This window comes from Macaca mulatta, chromosome X (assembly GCF_049350105.2).
Source record: "Macaca mulatta isolate MMU2019108-1 chromosome X, T2T-MMU8v2.0, whole genome shotgun sequence".
Classification (NCBI taxonomy): domain Eukaryota; kingdom Metazoa; phylum Chordata; class Mammalia; order Primates; family Cercopithecidae; genus Macaca; species Macaca mulatta.
Genome location: NC_133426.1, coordinates 29,626,649 through 29,651,960, shown reverse-complemented (window position 1 = coordinate 29,651,960; position 25,312 = coordinate 29,626,649). Strand labels below are relative to the sequence as shown.

General features: G+C 36.8%; 1 protein-coding gene and 1 pseudogene across 1 annotated transcript in view; both read right to left on the bottom strand.

Moving 5' to 3' along the window:
* The window catches only part of IL1RAPL1 (interleukin 1 receptor accessory protein like 1), a 1,400,950-nt gene that overhangs the window by 182,681 nt on the left and 1,192,957 nt on the right, over positions 1 to 25,312 (bottom strand). The window lies entirely within an intron of this gene.
* Positions 24,097 to 24,234, bottom strand: LOC114675283 (U2 spliceosomal RNA; annotated as a pseudogene).

Below are 25,312 nucleotides of genomic sequence, written 5' to 3'. Positions count from 1 at the left end.
TATTTATTTGACATTATTTTTATTTGTTCAGGCCTTAGCACAGCAAGACACATTCATGTGTATGTGTCTGTGTATGCACATGAACGCACACCCCCCCCAACACATTTACAAACTGTAAAGATGTCTACGTCACCATTAGCCTGTGCCCTTTCTGAAGATTAGCTCAGACAGAAGTCAAGTCTGCATTGTCATTTTGCTATAGCCTGCAATTCTGGAAAAGCACTGATGTCCAAGGTAATGACAAGGATAAATTCAACGAGAGACAATTTAACAAGAACACATGAGTTGAGCTGTGCTGAATCAAAATATTAAATTTAAATTAAACTCTTTCTTATGTAGTTGGATTCATAATTAAGTTATAAGCCTTAATCTCTAAATCTAAACGCAATTATGCTAAAGCTACTGCACAGTGACAGATAAAAGATCCTCACTATATAAACTCAAAGACAAATTTCCAAGCTACAGAAATATGTGGGTACAAGCAGAGTAGCAATGGAAGTTCAGCACAGCCAGTTCTTGAATAAGTAATGAAAGCCCATGGCACTGCTGGAAACCAACAGGAAAAAAAGTAGTGAGAACAAGGTCAAAACATCTTTATCTTCAGTGCCATCTCTACTTCTATTTATGCGACTCAGAAAAGAAATAATTACTTAGGTACTGAGGGAGAAATATTTGGTAGGAAACTCTTCATTCACTTTATGCAGCCTTGGAATATTTCCTCAGAATTTCAGTGAAGTTGTAGGTTAAGAGTTAATTGTATATTGACTTATATTTCCCTCCACATCTATTATTTCAAACTCTCACATTTTCAGCAGGAAAATTGTTTTCTCCTTGTAATATTATCAACTCTCTTCCACATGATTTTTTTTTTTTTTTAACTAGAAATGATCATTATATACGTGGCAAGGGGTAAAGCTACTCTGAGATTATACCATTATTGCAGGAAACCTTTAAAGGAATTCCTGAGGAAATAATAACAATGAACCACAGAGCTCTGCAGCAAATGGAGAAGAGCACTGTATTATTTCTATGGTAAATGCTATTGGAAATGAAAGTAGAAGGTGCTTACTTATCAAAGGCTAAAGCAAGATGAGGGGAAGCTAATCAGGACTCACTTTTACTGCTGATTCCTGTCCACCCTCCGCTCCAGTGAAAACTGGAAATTAGGTTCTACCCACTATCTTGTACAAAATACAATGCAAATCTAAACGTGAATTAAAATAAATAGAGCAATATTGTTTGAATTTAGTATAAAGTACAGTAATGAAGTTAAGGGCTTTGATTGGCTTTCACCGCAGACCCTCAGAAGTTCAAATAAAAAGATGGGAAGTTGGGAGGCCGAGACGGGCGGATCACGAGGTCAGGAGATCGAGACCATCCTGGCTAACACGGTGAAACCCCATCTCTACTAAAAAATACAAAAAAACTAGCCAGGCGAGGTGGCGGGCGCCTGTAGTCCCAGCTACTCGGGAGGCTGAGACAGGAGAATGGCGTGAACCCGGGAGGCGGAGCTTGCAGTGAGCCTAGATCGCACCACTGCACTCCAGCCTGGGCGATAGAGCGAGACTCCGTCTCCAAAAAAAAAAAAAAAAAAAAAAAAAAAAGATGGGAGGAAGGACACTTCTAGGACTTTGCCATCTGCAAAGTTTGCCACGCACACAAAAATACACATTTACAGATGCACACACAAAGGAAAACCGAGAAATAATTTTTGATGGTGTTATTATCACTAATATACTCCCTATATGGCTGAACAGATACTCTCTGGTCAGATTCTATCATATTATAAATATCTCATCATAATTGAGAATGAATCTATTTGACTTTTCTGTTTTAAGAAACGGGGTCTCACTATGTCACCCAGGCTGGAGTGCAGTGGTGCAATCAGGGCTCACTGCAGCCTGGAGCTCCTGGACTCAAGGGATCCTCCCGCTTCAGTCTCCTGAGTACAGGTGTGCACCACTAATATGGTTTGAGTGTGTCTCCACCCAAATCTCGAATCGTAGCTCCCATAATTCCCCTGTGTTGTGGAGGGACCTGGTGGGAGGCAGCTGAATCATGGGGGCAGGTCTCTCCCATGCTGTTCTTGTGATAGTGAATAAGTCTCATGAGATCTGATGGTTTTATAAAGGGGAGTTCCCCTGCACATACTCTCTCTTGCCTGTTGCCATGTAAGATGTGCTCTTGCTCCTCCTTGCCTTCAGCCATGATTGTGAGGCCTCCCCAGGCATGTGGAACTGTGAGTCAATTAAACTTCTTTCCGTTATAAATTACCCAGTCTCTGGTATGTCTTTATTAGCAGTGTGAGAACAGACTAACACAGCCACTACACCTAGTTCTTGACACTTTTAAAGGAAGAGTTAAGATTTCTTTTCAAGGATGGGGAAAAATGGTACTTCAACATGGTCTTTGTCAGAAATTTTGTGCTGCATTTTTCTCTTAAAGATATAGTGGGAATTGATGGTAGAAGAAAACAGATAAATAGCACAGGTTAAAGTGATTGACTCTCTACTATTTATCCAAGCCATCACAGTTTCTTATGATTTTGCAAACAGTGACCCCCAAACTACTAAAGCACATGTGAAAAACGAGACATTCACTTTATTTTTCTCATACTTTCCTTCCAGTAATGGGAATTCAGACAACAGAGAAGCCCTACCAAAAATTGTATCTTCTGATTTCATGTGCAGATATTTTGGCAATGACAGGGCTTAAATCTACAAAACATGACAGAATTACTTTTTCCTCCCTTTTATTTAAGAAAACATCATTCACTGCAACCTTTTAAATCTAAAGTGATATGGCAACATTTTCCTTTGAAATATATGAGACATTGTTGAAAGGAAACTGAGTGAACAGAATACTATATCTATGATACACAGTCATGCTCACCCACGTCAATCAAAGGTTGACATATTTTTCTGGACACAATTTTATCTCTGAAAACTTACAGATTCTCCTGCTTCAAATATTTCAAACTCAGAGGTGACACCCATAGTAGTAAAATCTGTAGAAATCACAAGGCCAGCATTATTTTTTCATGGAGTGACATGACAGGCACCTACAGTAACAGCCTGAAGAACATTCACAGGAAACGATAATTTGCTTAAACTAAGGATATTGGAATGGAATTAACACTTCCATAGGGCACTCAATACTGATTCTACCCTGTGGAAATTCTCACTGAATCCTGCTGTCCCACAAAATAAGATACAAATCAATAGTGTGTTAGTGGATCAAAGCGCCCTTTAGATAACAATGGTAGATCTGCAAATTTGAATCTGGAAGTTGTATGTTAGAGACATCTTAGTTAAATTCTGCATAAAAATTACTATATTATGTGAAGTTTCCAATGATTACATAAATGCATTTAAAGTTGCTAGTAAGATAATGGTGGTAACAGATGCTCTTTAGCAGGACAGAATGGCAGCTAAAGCACAGATTCTGGAGCCAACCTGCCTAGGTTTGAATTCCACCTCTGTCACCTATTAGCTCTGACACTAAGCCTCTATGTGCCTTTATTTCTTCATCTGTACAATATGGAGAACAATAATACCAACCTCATAGCCTCGTGTTAATCCTTGAAAGAGCTTATGATTGTGTCTGGCACATAGCGAGCATTCAGGAAATGTTTCCTACTATACAGGTTTATACTTTAAAAAATGAATCTCATGTCAGGTTTTCTTAGCTAGTATGTACTTTAGCTTTCACATTGTACCATTTTTTCCTTACACTGAAAAACAAGTTATAACAAAAAGCATTTTGTTTGTTTTCTTTTATTTTGATATGGGAATGGAAGAAAGGAGGAGGAAATAGACATGCACCAAACTTGAGTTTCAACCTCAATATTGCAACAAATCTGCTATTTGGTTTCATTCTGGACTTTGGAAGAATGAAATGCTACATGCTTCCATTAGTTTTATTCCCGTAATTCTACAAATTGTGGTTTGCCAATGATTATGTAGTTGTCATCTAGCATAATAATGTCAGTCATATAGAAAAGCAAGACATTATGTTTTATTGTTAAAAAGAGAATATCTACTTTTAAATATAGCCAATCATTTCAGATGTAACTTGAAGTAAAAATTCCTATTCACTGTGTATGTTTAAATGTTATCAGTTAGTTGAAATATGAAAACATATTTATTGGGAAGGTAAAATGTCCAGCCACTTTGAAAAACTGTTTGGCAGCCAGGTGCCGTGGCTCACGTCTGTTATCCCAGCACTTTGGGAGGCCAAGGCAGGAGGATCATGAGGTCAGGAGTTCGGGACCAGCCTGATCAACATGGTGAAATGCCATCTCTACTAAAAATACAAAAATTAGCTGGGCATGATGGCCCGTGCCTCTAATCCCAGTTACTCAGGAGGCTGAAGAAGGAGAATCGCTTGAACCCGGGAGGCGGAGGTTGCAGTGAGTCGAGATTGTGCCACTGCACTTCAGTCTAGACGACAGACCAAGACTTCATCTCAAAAAAAAAAAAAAAAAAAAAAAAAGTAGCCAGGCATGGTGGCGGATGCCTGTAATCCCAGCTACTCAGGAGCCTGAGGCAGGAGAATCACTGGAACCCAGGAGGCAGAAGTTGCAGTGAGCTGAGATTGCACCACTACACTCCAGCCTGGGCAACAGAGTGAGACTCCATCTCAAAAAAAAGAAAAAAAAAAGAAAAACTGGCAGTCCCTCAAAAATATGACTCACCAATTCCACTTGTAGGTATATAACAAAGAACATTGAAAACATATCCATACAAAAACGTGTACATGAATTTTCATAGCAGCATTATTCATAATAGCACCAAAGCAGAAACAACCCACATGTCTATCAATTGGTAAAAGGATAAATAAAATGTGGAATATAATGGAATAGTATGCAGTAATAAAAATAGATAAAATAATTCCTACAATGTGGCTGAATCTTGAAAACATCAATGTGAAAGAAGTCAGGCACAAAAGTCACATATTGTATGACTGCATTTCTATGAAATATATGGAATGGGCAAAGTTCTAGACAGAAAATAGATTAGTGGTTTCTAGGGGCTGGGGCAATGAAGGAATGGGGAGTTACTGCTGAGATATCCAGAGCTTCCTTTTCCTGTCCCAGCAGATAGATTGGAAGGAGGCCACATTGGACCTCATGTATTCTATAAAAGATGATGAGACCTGAGCAGAAGGCCTGCAAGCTGGTCTGTAGACAAAACATCCTCCATTAAATTTCATACACAAAAGAAACGTGCATGAGATTTTGCTCGTGATTTCCTTCAAATTAACTAAATTTATAAAGCATCAAATGCAGTGTTTTAAACATACTAAGTGCTATATATGGGGGCATGTTAACACAAATATAATGTATAGACTTTTTAAGAGAAAGTTTAAAACAGAAAGTGAAATACAATATAAATTTTCTCTTATGTCTGGGAAAAAATCTAAAGTGTACACATCACTGGGAAAATAAAACCACGAGGTAAAAAGTAGCTAGACACAGGAAGACAGACCACATTTTGTATTCTATGTACAGTTGATTAAAAAATCACCAGTTGTTTTGTTATTCCTCAGTAAGGTACCAGGCACGCACAATGGCCTGGCGGGCCTTGTACAGAGGTGTATGTACCTCAGTGACCACCCACATCAAGTGTGCGATCTATCAGTCAATCAATACTAATTGCATAGCTAGCAAGGAGAGGGTACCGGGCTAACACACAGCCCTGAGCTGTGTACTGAACACTAAAGAGAGGACTGGGCTCATTGTGCATGCACAATAAAAAGCATTTCTCTGAGCAGTTTTAGTTTATATTCAGCAATTTTCTTTCTGCTTAAACGCATTTGAGGAAGTTTATTAATCAGAAGATTCATGAAGTTAGAATCACTAACTCTAAAATAGTTTTTAATTTTTAGGTTATTGAATTCTAAAAGAAGATCTATCACAAAAATTGTCAATATACTATAAAGAAATAAGTATAATTTGTAAAGAATTATAGTTAAACATTGTATGCTATTTGGCTGGGGTCATGAAGTAGAAAAATATAATTTTTTAAAATGGTGAATAAAAAAATACATAATTTAAAAATGGTGAACAAAAGCTTGGAAGACCTGATAAACATAACGGAGGAATTTTTTTTTTTTTTAATTTACAGCTGTTAAACTAAATAAACTTAGCACAGAGATTTGTCACATTTGCAATTATCGAATTCAAGATGAAGAACCATGTGAAGGTATGTTTTAAAAGCAGTCTTATTTGCCTCAATTCTCTTCTTAATTACCTTAATGTTGTGTAATAGATTACAAGATCAGACACCAGAAGTTTACCGCACAGTTTTGATCAATGAAAAATATGCATATTTATGAGCCATCATTAGCTATTGTCCTTGAAATCACATGTATACTTATGTAAATGATTATTACTAACATCAACATAACTCTTTTCCATTTTAGACAAATGGTATTGCCTTTTCCTTATGAAAATCAACAGCTATGTAAATTACAGATAATATAGACTTACTTTCTATATCACTTAGTTAGCAATTAACGCTAACCTGCCTTGTAACATATGCTGCATCTTTAAACGTTATTCCACTGTATTGATTTTCCCCATATTTCTACTTCCCTTCACCATTTAGATTATACTTTCCTTTGGAATACTAATAGCACTTTATACTTTTCTACCTACTAGAAGATCTTCAATAACAGTATTATTAAGAACTAAGACAGGCTGGGCTCGGTGGCTCAAGCCTGTAATCCCAGCACTTTGGGAGGCCGAGACGGGTGGATCACGAGGTCAGGAGATCGAGACCATCCTGGCTAACACGGTGAAACCCCGTCTCTACTAAAAATTACAAAAAAACTAGCCAGGCGAGGTGGCGGGCGCCTGTAGTCCCAGCTACTGGGGAGGCTGAGGCAGGAGAATGGCGTAAACCCGGGAGGCGGAGCTTGCAGTGAGCCCAGATTGCGCCACTGCACTCCAGCCTGGGCAACAGAGCGAAACTCCGTCTCAAAAAAAAAAAAAAAGAACTAAGATAATAGCTTGCCAGATACAAATGGAAACACTTTCCAAATGAGTGGGAGAAAATGTCTTGCAATGTTATGGGTAAACTAGCAAAGAGCTTGACAATATAGTTTGCTAATATCAAGTCCTTAACAATGACCTTTCTTTATTCATGATTAGTTGTGTATAAATACATGCTTCTTCAGGAGTTGACTTAGAAAACAGGCAAACAAACAAACATCAGAAACTATTTACAACTGGGAGCAATCCTTGAAGAACACAAAGAATATAAATATCAACAAAGGCTGAAAACTTTTTTTTAGATTCAAGATCAAATGGACATGCATCTGAATGTATTGCATGGTTCCTGATTAAATCCTGGAGCAAAGTGGAGAGTGAGGAACAACTGTAAAGAATGTGAATATGGACTCTAGATAACAGTACCATACATTTCCTGGATGGGATAATTATGTTGTGACTATGTAAGAGGATATTTTGCCCTTAGAAGACATATGAGGAAGCATTTAGAAGTATCATGACACCTGCAAGTAACTTTCAAGTGACTCAGTCAGTTATATAAAAATTATACATAATCTATTATATAATTTATATTTATATATTATACATTAATTATATAACCTATTATATAATTTATATTTATATATTAATTATATAACATATATAATGAGAAAGGGGATAGAGGGAGAGTGAGCAAGTGAGCAAATGTAAGAAATTGATAAATTTGGGTGGAGGGCATATGGATGTCCTTTGTACGAGTCTTGCTTGAAATTTTTCAAAAGGAAGTTGGTGGAAAATGGAAATCACATATATATATATATATATATATATATATATTTATTTATTTATTTTTTTTTTGAGACAGAGTCTCACTCTGTCTCCCAGGCTGGAGTGCAATGGCACGATCTTGGCTCACTGCAACCTCTGCCTCCTGGGTTCAAGCAATTCTCCTGCCTCAGCCTCCCGAGTAGCTTGGATTACAGGTATGTGCCACCACACCCAGCTAATTTTTGTATTTTAGTAGAGATGGGGTTTCACCATGTTGGCCAGGATGGTCTCAATCTCTTGACCTCATGATCTGCCCGCCTCGGCCTCCCAAAGTGCTGGGATTACAGTTGTGAGCCACTGTGCCCAGCCAGGAATCATTTTAAAAAATATATATTTTGTAGTTTGATAACTTTGGAGGTACAGGTGGTTTCTGGTTACATGGGTGAATGATATAGTGGCAAATTCCGAGACTTTGGTACACCCATCACCCAAGTAGTGTACGTTGTACCCAATATGTAGCATGAGTCTCCAGAGTCCATTACTCTACATGCGTTTGTGTACTCATAGCTTAGCTCCCACTTGTAAGTGAGAACATATGGTATTTGGTTTTCCACTCCTGAGTTATTTCACTTAGAATAATGGCCTCTAGCTCCATCCAAGTTCCTGCAAAGGACATTATTTGCCTGCAATAAGCAAAATAAACTTGTATTTGTCATAGCTGATCTTGTGCAAAGTATCATAGGAACACACTGTGTGTCTGTCATCAAACAGCTGTATCTCGATGACAGTGCATATGCTAAGCCCATTCAGAGGGATGTCTTTGGATACTACTAAGCATAAAAAGGCATTGTGCTGATCCCAAGTAATTTTCAGAATAGTTCTATATTAGCCAAATGGGTATTAAACATGTAATTAAAAATGTATGATTATTATTACTTTGCATTCAAGTTTACTGTTGCTGTACTGAATATTTTAATAACTCCTCTCCCACAAATAGCACACAGAACCTTATTGCAAGCAAATTCATTTTAATTAGTCGTGTTATAAATAATACCAGTGGCAAAGCCCTGGGGGCCCGGCAGCTGGGAGACTGCAGTCTCTATATTCCCATGTAAATAACTGGGATGACAATTAACAAGCCATTGATTAAAAAAAAAAGCCCAGAACTACTGCTATTAACTTCAGAACTAAAAACAATTGAAAGCTGAGTTGTACCTGTTATAAAAGGAAATCCACTTGAAAGTCAAGGAAGAAAACTCTTCTTTCACCTGACTGTTGTATTTCACTTGAGAACAAAGACTATAATGAATTAACCACACAAACTATTGCATGAAACAAAGGAAACACAAAGGATGATTTCCTTCACTTCACTGTCACTTTGAGTGAGTGGAGAACTGGTTTATTGTAAGAGTCATTTTAATTAGTTTCCAGTTGGTATCAGCCATGAGCTTTTCAGCAGCGGCTCTTGTCCTAGTTTAGTATCTCATTCTCCAGCATGCTGGTGAGTTATTTTCACAGGCATGAGCGGACTTGGCCAGGAAGAGCAAATTCATGGTAGAAAAAACATGAAACGAACTTCCTCATCTTGACAGCCCTCTGAATGTTAAACAAAAGTGACCATTGGGTCCAGCTCAGAGCAGGGGCCTACCTGCCAAGACACAATGTTTTTCCTATTTCAACACTACAGCTAAATATGGAATACACTATGTGACTTAGACAAAGAAAATGCATTTTTTCAACTCAGACAAGATTTTTTTTTTCAAGTGTGTCCAGCGCTTCCAACCTCCTTTTTTATGTCCTCCAGCTGTAACCCATGCTGAAGATTCATAGACTCACTGCCTTATTGTTCCCCTATTGACTGATCCTTAAAAAGGACTCCTGATATGAACAATTCAAATTAAGTTAAGAAAGGCAGCATCTCATCCAGAGTCATTTGAATCTTATAACTTGCAACCTATTGCAACCCAGAGAGGCTGTCTCCTAATAAAAACAAGGCAAATGAGAGCCAGTAAAGGCCCTCCCTTAAAACTGCTTGGGTGTCCATCATTCAGAGATAAAGATAAAGCAATAGTCTGCATATCCAATTCTCCTTCACATCTACACCCATATCTTATCTCCTCCAGACATAAAATGGAAGCAATGCTGGAAGACAGTAAGCCTTGGTGCCTTATGCCTCCGGAGTATTATAGGTGAGCACAAGTTTCTCTCCAGTTTATGACTATCAAAGAAAACCACTGAAACTTCAAGTAGAAAAAGAACAATGCAAAGATTATTTTGATAATAATAAAGATTAAAATTTAATTTGTTTCCTACTTTATTCAGAGCATGCTTTAAGGGCTTTTTTGTTTTAAAACTATAATTTACATCATTTGATGATATTAATTGCAGGAACTCATTTAAAGAATTGTTTTCCTTTTTCTCATGTATTCACAATGCACACATATTAAGAAATTAATACATTAAATATTTCCTTTGAGGATTAATGCTATTAAATATAGTAGCGAGCCTATCATTTTAAATATTTCCTCATTTTTATTTTAACACTTGTGTAAAGCATATAACATATAATATTATATACTATTATTCTGAGGAAATGCAATAGGTGTCTTCTGTATCAGTGCTTTCATTTTACAAAACTAGAAATTGTATTGATCCTATGCCCTGAGACAGATAAAAATGTAGCACAAAGTAGTTCCTCTTTGGTTCATTGTCTATGGTGAATAGATTAGAAATCTTATACTAATACTAAACTTACATTACTTTTATTAATACTAATAATAACATTAACTATCCTTTTAGTCCTCATATCAATAGACAGAAGTCAGAAGTCATAGGTGGTAATCAGAATTTACTAGTGCCAATTCAAACAACATTTAATGTTTGTGATCATTATAAATCACATTTTTATATATATATATATATTACTGTTACTATGAGTATTTTCATTTTGAGGACATTAGACTTTTCCTGAGCACATAGTTTCCTTTTATTATAAAAACACACATTATACACTAATTAGTTGCTAAATTTCTGCTTCTCTCTAATGTCAATGAGAAAATCACAAGATAAATTTTCACCAATTTATTCACAATACTGTAGTTCTTAAAACAATGTTTACATTTATTACTTGCATAATTTATAATACTTTGCAAAAGATATTAAAGACTAACATAATATCCTTCAATGCCAAAAGAGGGTAACAGGTACACTTGATACTATCACACAAGAGCTACAACAGCAAATATCACTGAACTCCCATAAATAATTTATTTCATTAAAATGTTCCCTTATATTACCATGATGGACCAATTTAATCAGTTCAGAGACAAGACAGTTTTGCTCAAAAAAAAAAAATCTTTTTCTTATCACTTTAGAGTATGGCCTTGAAGCTCTGAGCAATGACAAACAGGTTATTTTTCTCAGTGAGACGCATTCCTTGTGACAGTTTTTGACAAACAACGTCAGGATAAGTAGGTTTGCAGGAGCGACACTGAGGAATGATAGTGGGCTCAGTGTAGCCTTCTGAGCAATTACCTGATCCCAATTAAATTGTGCTGGCACTGAATATTCAAAACGACAGGATAGAAATTGACCTTCATTGTCCATCATTATCTGGAAGCGAAACCCCTGCCACTCTGTTACATAATTACCATCAAAGCAAAATTCATATAACTTGCTAAGCTTCATAAATGGTTCCATTTCTTAGCAAAGAAAATCAGACAAAATTATTGCTTTGTTTTGTTTACCACCATATTACAATATAATAAAGTAGTGAATGAATGTTCATTTCCAAACTTAAATTACCTATGACTTTAATTACATATTTCGCTCTCTTTCTCTCTCTCTCTCTCTTCCCCCACCTCTCTTCCTTTTGAGATTTATTTTTAAAAGAATCTTTGATTTGCAATGACATATTCTCCAAATATGCTTCTTGAACAGTAGTTTTCTTTTGTGCAGATAAATCATCTCAGCAGTTTGGCTTCTAAAGAATTCTTTACCTCAAATTTAAGGAGTAATTTTTCAAAAGAGGTACATTTCATGGAATGTTTTTGATAAGTTTTTCTCCCTTTTATAAAATAGCAAACTATTAGTCCTAGAAGACAGCTACTGACAATAGAAAGAGACTTTCGTTTGCTTAAGGAGCAGGGTTAGCATTTATAATATCATGGGAGCCTGGTTTCTCTTTTGTATCTCTACTGCACACTGTCTTGCATTTAAATGAATGCTTAAATTCTAAGTAATTGTTTTGACCATTTGAAAAGTCCTTTTGTTCAAAGCTCCGAGATATTTGGTCAATTTGAATTTGTTCCTCTAATTAATTATATATGTAGATTGCTCATGAATTTGCCATCAACAGTGTATTTTCTAATAAACAGAAGAAAAACAGAAACAAGGCTTCATGGAACCAATGTCCTTTCTGCTCAAATATTACAGAAAGGGGAATGCTCCTCTATTGTCAAGAATGAATTCAGTGCCTGAAAAACTTTCCAAGTGAAATTACTGGAGACATACAGTTGAGGACCTTTGACTCTAATTTTTTTGAAATGATTATAATAAAATAAATTCAGGTTGTTAGATATTATGTTTGCTACTGAACTATATAAAACAAACAATCAGTGACAAAGATGTGGGAAAACGATGTGCATCAAGTGATATACACAAAATTGACAATCGGGGAAATAAGAACTAACTTTTAACTGTGTGTGGGTGGGATTGGGTGGGTGGACTGAGGAAATGCCAGGCAATGTTCTAAGTCTTTCACATACATTAGAGATTTAATACTGACACTAAAGATTCCGTTTGGCACTATTAGTATGCCTTATTAGTGAATCTGTTTCACAAATGAGAAGTAACTGCAGCACAAATGGGTTAAGCTATTTACCCAGTGTTATGCAGCTAGTAAGTGACCACCATGGCTTTCAGACTGAGCTGCTTGGTTCTATAGCTGGGTTTTTGATCACTATACAATAGTTCTGAAAATTGCTTTTTTTTAGATTCAATAAAAATACAGCCAGATCAAGGCTGATCTTACGCACAGGAGCTTTTCTATAATATATCACATTATTGAAGAAATGCTGGCAAGAGGCTTTTCTCCCAAATTGTTTTCTTTACCTTTTGTATAAAGGTAAAGATGGTTGCACAGCATGTGAAAGTATTTAATGTCACTGAACTGCATACTTCAAATAGTTAAAAAGGTAAACTTTAAGTTATGTATATTTTACCATAAAGAAACAGTCTCTGAAATCTGATTTCAGATTCAAATTTTTACTTCTAGATCCTTAGCAATGTATATAAAACAACTTGTTTCAGTGTTTTCTTCTGCAAAGAGGGGAGAATAAAAGAACCTACGTCAGAGTGGTTATGAAGCTTAAATAAGAAATCCGTGTACTATCAGAATGCGTGAGGTGATTGGCTTACAAATGTTATTCTTATACTCATTTTTTTTTCTTCTTTAATTATTTTTATTCACTATTTCCAATTGTATTCGGCTCTCTCAGTATTTCATGGAACAGTGGAAAGTCACTAAAGCTCTTGCTCTTCATGAATAATCTTTCTATTCCCAGGGAACACATTTTATTTAGTGAGACTCATTACAGTTCAAAACCATTCCAATCAAGTTGTCCATTGCAATTTTTTTAAAATTTATTTATTTTTTATTATTATACTTTAAGTTCTAGGGTACATGTGCATAACGTGCAGGTTTGTTACATATGTATACTTGTGCCATGTTGCTGTGCTGCACCCATCAACTCGTCAGCACCCATCAACTGGTCATTTACATCAGGTATAACTCCCAGTGCAATCCCTCCCCCCTCCCCCCTCCCCATGATAGGCCCCGGTGTGTGATGTTCCCCTTCCCGAGTCCAAGTGATCTCATTGTTCAGTTCCCACCTATGAGTGAGAACATGCGGTGTTTGGTTTTCTGTTCTTGTGATAGTTTGCTAAGAATGATGGTTTCCAGCTGCATCCATGTCCCTACAAAGGACACCAACTCATCCTTTTTGATGACTGCATAGTATTCCATGGTGTATATGTGCCACATTTTCTTAATCCAGTGTGTCACTGATGGACATTTGGGTTGATTCGAAGTCTTTGCTATTGTGAATAGTGCCGCAATAAACATATGTGTGCATGTGTCTTTATAGCAGCATGATTTATAATCCTTTGGGTATATGCCCAGTAATGGGATGGCTGGGTCATACGGTACATCTAGTTCTAGATCCTTGAGGAATCGCCATACTGTTTTCCATAATGGTTGAACTAGTTTACAATCCCACCAACAGTGTAAAAGTGTTCCTGTTTCTCCACATCCTCTCCAGCACCTTTTGTTTCCTGACTTTTTAATGATTGCCATTCTAACTGGTGTGAGATGGTATCTCATTGTGGTTTTGATTTGCATTTCTCTGATGGCCAGTGATGATGAGCATTTTTTCATGTGTCATTCTTAAAAGCAATACTTAGAACTGTATCTGGCACATAATAGGTATTCAATAAAAAAAATTGTTGAATGATTCAATAATTCATTATATATTATTTTTATGCATTAGTTTGCCTTAGTATCATCATAATACCTTGGTATATGAAATCCTATTTTTTGAGACAAGTGCAGCAGGAATAGCAGTAGAATACTGAATAGGGCAGGGAACTTGGTGTGCCAGTGTGTGTAATTCTCACTTACCTAGGACTGTCCAGGTGCCCAATATTACTCAAAACCTAAACATGTAAGTAGCTAAATCAATGTTTCAGCAAAATCTTCTGGTGAGCGTGTTTAAAAATGTAGATTCCAGGACACACCTACAGGCATTCTGATTTGCTAGATCTGTGATGAGGCCCAAAAATCTGTATCTTTAAGAGTCACAAGTAAGTTTAATGGAGTTCACTGGTAGACTATTAAAAAATAAGTTAAACTTTTTTATTTTGAAATACTTATAGAATTGCATGCAGTTGTAGGAGATAATACAGAGAGACCCCATTCCACGTACCCTTTACCCAATTTTTTTCTGGTGGTAACCTCTTACGAAATCATACTATGATATCACAACCAGGATACTGACATTGACAGAGTCCATCAATGTTAGATAGGCTGTATTTTGAAAACTGATCTAATAATCACTAATGAAGTGGTTCTCAGCCCTGGATGCATACTAGAATCACCTTGAGAGCTTTATAAGAAATTGTACACACCCAGATCTGGATCAATCAAGTCAGAGGCACTGATTGGGTAGCCTACCCACTCCCCATCTCGCAATGATTGTGCAGATGGGTTAAGAGCTCCTGCTATATTGTGACACTTGGTCCTTCCTTGCTAGTTTCAGAGGAGAGGCCAGGTTTGTAAGCTGAAACTCACCCCATGTACTAAGAGTGAAGACAACCAAGTAAATCTTCATCTTAGAAATTTATGCTTTGCCCCATTTTCAAGATTTAAGAAGTGCCCCTAACTAGAAGTCTAGAAACAGAGTCATTTAAGTTGTTACGGTGATAAGTAACTGGCCACTACCCCAAGGGAAATGATAGATTTCTCATCAAACACTATATAAAGACCATTGTCTCAATATAAAGGGCCTAGCAATAATTTTGGCATAGCCTCTTTTGTAATTATCTATCAATTATTCTACTGCTGGGTAGAAAATAACCCTTTTTGAAAATATTTAAATGTGATCATCGAATTCCTCAATCATTTTATATTTTAGGAAAGTAAGCTTTTATTCATTGTGCCACATATATTTCAAGCTGTGTGCATAATATGGCACCTAGCATTTGCAATCAAGACAATCAAGGCCTACAGTTAATAAAATATTATTTCCACCATAATTTTTAGTAACAATATTGTTTTCCAAGTAGGAACTACTACAAGTGCTTTTCTTTTGGTATTTTGCAATATAGCTACCATACATTACATACTGCATAAATATGGTGGCAGTGTTGGCCTGATTAGATAATCCCAGTGATTTCTAATAAATTCCAGAAATCTCTAAGAAAAAGAACTATGGTACAGATGAAGGCAGCTCTGTATTTGAGTATTTGAGTATTTGTATTATCAATAATAACCATTTTGAAAAGGCAGTGCTGTAATTAACTGCAAAGGCCAACCTTAAATCTGTGAAATGTCATAATTATTTTTTCAAGCTACATGTCAAATATTGAAATCCCAACAGCTTAAAAGACCTTACAACAACCACGTGTATAGCCATTAAATTACAGTACCGATTAAAACGATAATGACAACAATTACACCTTTAATGTCTGAGGGTAATATAAATGAAGCTAGGTGGTTTTCTAAAATGCCACATCTTCAAAATAAGTTATGACTCACTGAATCCCAATTAACTCTTCATGACATTACTGTCCAATGTAATTATATTTCTTTACTCTCCTTTAGTTTATCTCTGGTCTCTAGGGTTTAGTTGTTAAAATAACTCAAAGATGGACACTTTGTTTCTATTAACCCCAGAATACATTTCCATGGTGCAGGTAATTCTCAGGCTGTTTAACCTTTGCATAAGCACAAGAGGAAACATGGGTGGTTTGCACTCTCAATAGTAAGTAACAGTAACTATTTCAGAACAATGTGACCTCCGTTTTTGTTTTTGTTTCTTTTCATTTCCTTAGGAATAATGGCAAATACTTGACATTTGTGAAATGAATGAGAGGAAATTTGTTTTTTTGTTTTTTTGGTTTTTTTTGAGAGGAGTTTTGCTCTCGTTGCACAGGCTGGAGTGCAATGGCATGATCTCGGCTCACTGCAACCTCCACTTCCAGGGCTCAAGCAATTCTCCTGCCTTAGCCTCCCAAGTAGCTCGGATTACAGGCACATACCACCATACCCAGACAATTTTTGTAATTTTTTAGTAGAGATGGGGTTTCACCATGTTGGTCAGGCTGGTCTTGAACTCCTGACCTCAAGTGATCCAGCTGCCTCAGCCTCCCAAAGTGCTGGGATTACAGGCGTGAGCCACCGTGCCTGGCCTGTATTTCCGTTTTCAGTTTTCTTTCTTTCCTTCCTCCTTTCATTCCCTCTCCTTTCTTTCCCCTCTTCTATTTTCTTTCCCTGTCTTGCCATATTTTGTAATGTAATTCTCATATGTTTGTCAAAATCTCTTAAATTGGAAGACAGGAAAGTCTCTGGCCAGTATCAACCTTAAACGTGTTTAATTAATTTGGAAAGTTTCTTATGAACACAAGTATTTCCACCAGAAGAAAGGATGAAACAATGGTAGATTAAAACTTCAGTATTTCTTTGCGCCTTAGAGGGAATGTCTACTTGATGAATAGCTAGATATTTGTGAAAGAGATAGGCAAATAAAATAAATAATAATATATGATTCATTATTGGGGTTACTGGTTCCACTGCTTTCTCCATTTGTTTTATTAATAAAAATGATCGAATTTTTTCACTCCCTTCTGCCATCTTCCATGGCTATACATATTGAGAAAAGAAAGTTCTTTGTTTTTGACCCTCTTCCTCCTCCTTCTATAAGATGCTAATTAAAAAAAAATTAAAATTGGAAAGTTTCATCATTAAACATTTTTTGAGAAGCCCTAACCTTTCCTACATATATTGGTGACAAACAGTTTGTCCATTTGATATGAGTTGTTAACAACAATTATGAATGTACATTATTATATTTTTTTCTAATTGACTCTACATTTTAATAACTTTGATGTAGTTAGGGAAAAAATCTCTTTCCATTAGTTTTATTGCTGTAATATTTTAAACAGTTGAAGGACAGGCTAGAAACTACTTGACTTTTTGTTTTGTTTCTAATTATTTACCTAAAACATGTATCACTTGAGTCACATACCGTAGTTAAATTACTTTCTTTTTTTTTGAGACAGAGTCTCGCTCTGTCGCCCAGGCTGGGGTGCAGTGGCCGGATCTCAGCTCACTGCAAGCTCCGCCTCCCGGGTTTAGACCATTCTCCTGCCTCAGCCTCCCGAGTAGCTGGGACTACAGGCGCCCGCCACCTCGCCCGGCTAGTTTTTTGTATTTTTTAGTAGAGACGGGGTTTCACCGTGTTAGCCAGGATGGTCTCGATCTCCTGACCTCGTGATCCGCCCGTCTCGGCCTCCCAAAGTGCTGGGATTACAGGCTTGAGCCACCGCGCCCGGCCGTTAAATTACTTTCTGTTTCTCTTTAGATACATGCAGTCACAGCAGCCAATCAAATGTTGCTTAACCCTTGGATTATTTGCCTTCTTGATACGATTTGCATGATTGGAAATTGGATAGAAGAAATTTCGTGGAGGAACAGAAGAGAAAGATATAGCTCCTACATTTCTTAGCACTTCTCAGTAGTTTATGAACTCCTTGTCAAATATTTGGCTGGGATGTCAAAAAATAATAATTTTATTGCCATGGCTGGAGAGGTAAGAGTCAAAATGAACCTGAAGCTTAAACTTCAAGAGATTATAATTTTATGAGCTATGAAACTGCCTGTCTTTTCTCTTCTTTTTTGTATATACTTAAAAATATTAATTTATTTATTTTGGCTGTTAGTTTTCTAGGCCTGTGGTAGCAAAGAACCACAAACTACGTGGCTTAAAACAACAGACATGTATTGTCTCAGAGTTCTGGAGGTTAGGAGTCCAAAATCAAGGTGTTGGCAGAACCATGATCCCTTTGAAACATGTAGGGGAATCCTTCCCTGCCTCTTCTTAGCTTTTGGTGCTCTGTCAGCAATCCTTGGCATTCCTTGGCTTGCGGCTGCAGCACTCAGTCACTGGCTCCATTACCCAATGGTGTTCTCTATGTGTCTGGGTGTCTCTTCTTATAAGGACACTAATCATATTGAATTAGGGCCCACCCTACACCAGCATACCTCACCCTAACTAATTACATCTCTAATGTCCTTATTTCCAAATAAAGTAACATTCTGAGGTACTTACCGGGGGTTAGGATTTCAACATATCTTTTTGGAAGAATATATCGAATCCATAACAGATTATAAAAGTGATATATGTGGCCGGACACAGTGGCTCACGCCTGTAATCCCAGCACTTTGGGAGGCCGAGGCGAGTGGATCACCTGAGGTTGGGAGTTGGAGACCAGACTGACCAACATGGTGAAACCCCGTCTCTATTAAAACTACAACAGGCCAGGCGTGGTGGTTCACGCCTGTAATCCCCGCACTTTGGGAGGCCAAGGCGGGTGGATCACAAGGTCAGGAGATCAAGACCATCCTGCTTAACATGGTGAAACCCTGTCTCTACTAAAAAATACAAAAAATTAGCTGGGGGTGGTGGCGGGCACCTGTAGTCCCAGCTACTCGGGAGGCTGAGGCAGGAGAATGGCATGAACCTGGGAGGTGGAGCTTGCAGTGAGCCGAGATCATGCCACTGCACTCCAGCCTGGGTGACAGAGCAAGACTCCGTCTCAAAAACAAAACAAAACAAAACAAAACAAAAACAAAAAACTACAACAATTAGCCAGGCGTGCTGGTGGGTGCCTGTAATCCCAGCTACTCAGGAGGCTGAGACAGGAGAATGGCTTGAACCCGGGAGGCAGAGGTTCCAGTGAGCCAAGATAGTGCCATTGCACTCCAGCCTGAGCGACAAGAGTGAAACTCCATCTCAAAAAAAAAAAAAAAAAAAAAAAAAGTGATATATGCTTATTTAGAATAATTCAAATAATACAATAATCTGCAAAATACAAAAATAAAGTTACCCGCCCTTACTTCTTCCCTAATTCCTAGAAACAATCATTGTTAAAAATCTGTGTATACTTCCCAATTTTCCCATATACAAACATATAGATGAACTAAGTGTATAGATCTATGTATATATTAAAGATAATTAACAACTTACATACATCTCTCCAAGTTTCATATCATGAATATCTTTCTATTTCAATATATTAGGAGATAATAATGATTGGCATTTACTGAGAGTCAAATACACACTAGGTCTTTATTACCTGCTTTCCACAAATAAATGTATTTAATCTTTATAACAGCCCTATGAGGTAGGTACAATTTCAGACAACATTTCACAGACCAGTAAAGAAAGGAACAGAGAGGTTAAAGTAACTTGTCCAAAACCATACAGTTAATAAGTGGTAGAAGTGAGATTTGATCCCATTGACTGATGCTAAAGCCTGTGATCTTAACCGCTATACTATATTATCCACATGGCATTTCATTTTATAGTTGTTTCTCATTGAAAGAACTTAAAAATAATAGAGACATTCACATCTGTCACTTTATGATGTCACTCACAGAAGATTACCATTTGTACTCTTCCTAAAGTAAACGATACATTCAGATGTTAAACACATCGTTGGCTGTCAATTATCCCTGGGGTAATTATCTGTTTCCAGATAATTTTATGTATTTAATATCTGTGGTTTAACTTACTTATTATTCAACATTTAATGAGCACTTCTTTGGACTGATAATCTTACCACAGAGTAGAAAATAATACACTACATTTTTTTGTTCTCAAAGTATTGACGGGAGAGAAAACTATGTAAACAATAATTGAAAAACAATATTAGAGGTGTATTGGGAGTATGAAGAAGGGAGTAACCAACTTCAGGGTGGGTTTGTTGGGAAATATTGAAAAACTGAGGTCTTGATAAGTCACACGAGTCTTCAATAATCCTGAGCAGGTGTTGTCAGGTGGATGGGGGTAAAGGAAGGTGGGGTTGGTGGGTGTGGTCGATTCCGAAATGACTCCTCATAATCCCAACCTCCTAATAGTTGCATCTTTGTGTAATTCCAACTTGTTCAGAGTGGGCTAAACCTAGTGGCCTACACAATAGAAAATGGCAAAGATGATGGGATATCACTTTAATGATTAGGTTATGTAAGATTGTGAACTTCATCTTGCTAAAAGACTCTCTCTACTGTTGGCTTTGATGAAGCAGCTGCCATACTTATGAGGCAGCTGCCTATAGAGAAGCCGTGGTAGTAAGGAACTAAAAGAGGCCTCTGGCCAACAGCTAGTTAGGACTGAAAGCTTTGAGAAATTAAATTCTGCCAACAACCACTGAGTGAATATAGAAGCAGATCCTTCCCCAGTTGAGCCTTCAGATGAGACTGTAGTCCTGACTGACACCTTTATTGCAGTCTGTGAGACACTCTGAAGCAAAGGACCCAGCATGGTCATGCCCAGGTTTCTAACCTACAGAAACTGTGAAATAATAAATGTGTATTGTTTTAAGCCATTAAATTGGTGCTAATTTGTTATGTAACAATAGATAGCTGATGCAGTGTGTTTTATAAGCTGTGAGAATTGTGTAAAACACATGTGTCCATGCACATACACATCATGCTCATGCACATAGGTGTAAAACATCCTGCTATGCCTTGGTAGCATAGTATAGCTGAAACTTAGAGCACAAAGGTGACCGAGCTAAAGGAGGCTGGAAAGGAGGCTCAACATATGACCACAAAGGATACTTATGTCAACTTAGTATGTTTGGACTTTAGGTAGTCTTGTATTGTTGAAGGCTGTTGTGGTTAATCATTTCTGTGTATTAAAAAACACACTTGTGAAGATGGATTATAGATGTGCAAGAATTCAGGCAGGGAGTCTTTTGGAATGGTGATAATGGACAGGTAACAGGAACATGAGTCAGGGTAGTGGGGAAAGAAGACCCAGGATAGAGTTTTGAGTAGTATTTCAGTTCACTCATCAGATTTTAATGGATGGGACTGTGAGGGAGGATAACGGCCAGCAATTTTCCTACATGACTATAAGAATTTTGGAGTCATATATTATGAAAAGTCAGTTTTGAATGATAGATAATGAGATCAATTTATCCAGGATGAATGTGACTTATCAGTGGGAGATTTCTCCTGGTGTGCTGATACGGGCTTGAAGGTCAAGAAAAAGATCTTACCTAAAGAATATATGAAAAGCAGTAAACACACTTGAAGGAGTAGAATTTATCAGAACAGCAAGTAAAATGAAAAGCAAAGACAACGCATGACAAATCACAGGATTCAAATATGTAATGGAGGAACAAAATACAGAGGACCAGCCAAAAATACAGAGGACCAGCCAAAGAGACAGCAAAGGAATAGAGAAAAAGTTGAAGAACAGAGAGGGAAGTAGGTACAGCATCTCAAGAGGACAGCTGTCAACAGTATTAAATGCTTTTGAGAAGCCATACATGATTAGCACTGCATAGTATTCACTAACTTCAGTGAGTTCAGTGATAATTTAGCTACCTTCTTATACGTTTCCTTAAAGTTGCACAATTATTTCAGCATTGTTGAAAATTCTAATACCCTAGGATTGTGATAAGACTAATCATTCTAAATGATTTCTCCCCTCCCACTCCCAGGTCATGAATATTATTATTAAGGGTCAGTTCTGGTACCAATCATTGGGCCTGGAATAAATAACGTCATTCCATGCTGGGAAATGGCCTTATTCTTCTGATAGCTTGACAAGTGTTTAATCATCCTTACACCATGCAGAGCCAGAAATAATTATTTGATTTACATGAAGTCTATAAGTGATATTAGATAACAAATAATTCTCAGTGGGAGTGAAATATGGTAGGTCTTTTAGTAGCTAAATATTATAGGTTGTCACACAAAAGGCTGTCCTTTGTTGAAACAATACCACAAAAGTTAATTTTAGTAAATCAAATTCCAAGCTGGTTATTTGAATAGAAAAGGAAGTCATTGAGATGGATTCAGGTAATTAAATGTTGGGTGAGTATATGCCTACATCAGTTTTCCATGTCGGGTAGGCCATTTATTTTTAGATGACATGAACTCAAGTACCTGTTTATTAGGAATGATGACAAATAAATAATGAAGCAAGTGCCTGTGAGAAACACCTACTCGAGTGAGGTAGTAACAATATTGAAATTATTTTATGTATTTTTGACTGATAATTAAATTAACTTTCACGAGTCCCATCATTTTACTTACCAGTCATTTAACTTGCACAGAATGTTTTGGACATGTTAAGCCAATCTACCTGGAATTACCTGATTTTAGTCAACTTATCAATCTACTCTACTATGTCATAAAACACACACTTTGATTTAGACAAGGTATCTCTCTCTTTACAGAATCTCATTTTATAAACTCCAGCCTTACAGGGAATAGATTAATGATGCTAAGGAAAAATATATTGAACACATTGATAGTCTTGATTATGTCTTTTAACTCATATGTTTGAGACCATAGGGTAAAGCTAGCTGCTTGGTTTTCAGTTATTTTACTTACATAGGATAAAAGAATAAGTGGCTCAATTTTAGAGTGATTAATTTTATTAACTCTCCTCTGTACCATTTCTAAACCAACTGGAGGAAAAATTGCAATTAAGGTAGAATATCTGGGGATGTAAAATAAACTCTCAGATGTGAAAGGACCACATCACCAAGGTTACTCAGGAAAGCATTGATTTAAATTCAAATAATACATGAATGCTCATCTCCTTTCATTCAAGTATTCTCAAAGGAATTAGCACTATCGAAGGAGAATCTTACCTATTTAAGGAAGTGGATTTGATGACTTCCCTCAGTTAACTTTCTAATGTTTATCAATTCTTTTTTTTTTTTTTTTTGAGACAGTCTCACCTTGTCACCCAGGCTGGAGTGCAGTGGCGCGATCTCGGCTCACTGCAACCTCCACATCCCAGGTTCAAGGGATTCTCCTGCCTCAGCCTCCTGAATAGCTGGGACTACAGGCGCACACCACCATGCTCTACTAATTTTTGCATTTTTAGTAGAGACAGGGTTTCACCATGTTGGCCAGGATGGTCTCTATCTCCTGACCTTGTGATCCACCTGCCTTGGCCTCCCCAAGTGCTGGGATTACAGGCGTGAGCCCCTGCGCCCGGCCTATCAAGCCTTAATCTGCAATATTTTTGATATCTAAATCCAGCAGTGTTTATTTACAATAAAAGTACATTAAAAATTTTACATCTGTGGGACCTAATATATATATATATATATATATATATATATATATATATATATATATATATGATAGATAGACACAGATATAGGTAGTTGCATTTTTTCATGTTTTTTTGAGAGACAAGGTCTCACTCTGTTGTCCAGGCTGGAGTACAGCTGTGTGATCATAGCTCACTACAACCTGAAACTCCTGGGTTTAAGTGATCCACCTGCCTCAGCCTCCCAAGTAGATAGGACTACAGGTGTGAACCACCATACCCAGGTAATTAAAAAATAATTTGGTAGAAATGGGTCTCACTATGTTACCCAGGCTGGTCTCAAACTCCTGGCCTCAAGTGATCTTCCCACCTCGGTCTCCCAAAACACTGGGATTACAGGTTTGGGCCACCACACCCAGCGTCCATTTTTCCACATTTTTGAAGTTACATGCCTAAAAGTAAAATCACTTGTTAGAAGGCTTAATTTTTATTTGAGAACATGTATTTATGTTATAAAATATATGTCCTTCCTCAGGTATTATGGTACATTGTCTTTTAAATGGATAAGAACAGATACTACACTTGATCTTAGCCAAAAGGCCAAGAAGCCATTAAATTGTCTTTTAAAGGATAACTACCATATTCAGTAGTAAATTTACACATATAGTTGTTTTCCACATTGTTTTTGCAAGAACATCAGAAATTCAGTAATGATAAGCATTTATTTATTTTGGTTAGTATATGATAATTTATTTAGTGGCTGTCTCCACTGTAGACTGAACATTTTAGAAGGAATTATACCTAATTTATTTACAGCTGTAGCAATATTTTGTGACCACATAGTAGGCTTTTAGTCCCTATTTGTTGAAATATTAACTAGGATCTAGTTTTAGATTATCACTTGCTCTGATATAATCCACATATTCATGTTCTATTTCATATGTGTATATATATGTATATATGTGTATATGTATATTAACTTCAGAACAAAGCAAGCATTTGACCTTTTAATATAAAAATAACAAGAGACTAGAGTTGAGGAGATCAACTACTTTAACTCTTCATGTATAGCTTTTAGCAAACATTGGATTTCTGCTGATTCAGAGTTATTGTTTGAGAACCAATTCTCAATTTATGGATGATGCTTAGTAACCTACTCTCGATCAGCTTTTCTTATCCTTTTTTTCAATGAGATACCTGAGATAAATGGCAGGCACATATGTTTCGTTCCATGGCTATAACTGCATGAGCTAGACTGTGGCTCTAATTCTATCACTCTTCCTCATGAAAAATAGCATTTATCAGATTGTAAAAATCTTAGGGTGATGTGATAATAGAATATATCTACGTAGATTCTAATTGGTTAACAACTAAGTTGTTCACAAAAATGAACTTTAATTATTTTTACCAAATTAGAAATGCCTCATCATTACACTTGTAGGGGTATCAATACCTAAGGAGGGAAAGACCTACTGACGTAATGAAATACTGTGTATTCCTTTGAAAGTTCAAAACATGTATCCTATATGAGGCTCATAATCTTTGTTTCCTAGTTTGGCCATTAATAAATATCTGTAATGACTAACAATGATTTTTTTCTCAAAATTATACCATAGCTATTCATATTATAAATTTAACCTGAAAATTAAATATCTTTTGATACGCAACTCCATGTAAGTACTTACTCACA